The sequence below is a fragment of the Portunus trituberculatus genome, chromosome 50 (assembly GCF_017591435.1).
Source record: "Portunus trituberculatus isolate SZX2019 chromosome 50, ASM1759143v1, whole genome shotgun sequence".
NCBI lineage: Eukaryota > Metazoa > Arthropoda > Malacostraca > Decapoda > Portunidae > Portunus > Portunus trituberculatus.
Window position 1 is genome coordinate 12,701,393 of NC_059304.1, and position 842 is coordinate 12,702,234.

The following is an 842-nucleotide window of genomic DNA, read 5'->3' on the forward strand; positions in this document are numbered from 1 at the left end:
AGAGGGAGAAAGAGAGAATAGATAAACACTATCCTTTTAAATACCCTTTTTAAAAATCATACGATAAATTCATCAAACTGAACCACACATAAAAAAGATAAAAAAGCAGACAGGAAAAAAATAATAAAAGTAAGAAACGCGAGAGGAACTATAATAAAACAAATACAAGAGAAGCACTGAGGCGTCGCTGCGTGTACTGCGTTGCTTCTCTGCGTTCCTGCAACCACTCCGGCATGCAATTTCCCGGCTGAGGTGGCGGTAAAACAGGGTTCGGGCGTCTTATTCGGACCAAATTTCTTAGCTTTGGCCTTTTGTTTGGCGGTGGATATTGCTCTTTTGCCTGTTAGTAGCTGTTCGTGTGTGTGTGTGTGTGTGTGTGTGTGTGTGTGTGTGTGTGTGTGTGTGTGTGTGTGTGTGTGTGGTAAAAATTTTCTTGATGGTTGTTATTTTTTTTTCTTCATCTTTGTCTGTTACGGAGTTGGATCTCTTTCAATCACTCATTTGTCCAATATTTCTGTAGTTCATCTTTCACTACGCAAAGAAAATGTTTTTCTTAATGTTTTCCTTTCATGCATTTACCGGGAGAGGACGAGAAGAAAAGGGAAAGACGTGGAAAGATGATGACGGGGAAAATAAAGAGAAAGCCTGAAGAACTAAGACTCAGAACTTGAACTTTGACAATGTAATTGAAGAAATGACAAAACCGGAGGATCAAAGAAAGAGGATACCACTCGTTCAGAAAAGAAAATAAAGCACTAGAGAGAAGAATGATTTTAAACTAATGGAAAAAAATAAAATTAAAAAAGGAGAAATAAAAGAAAGAGATAGATAAATCATAGGAA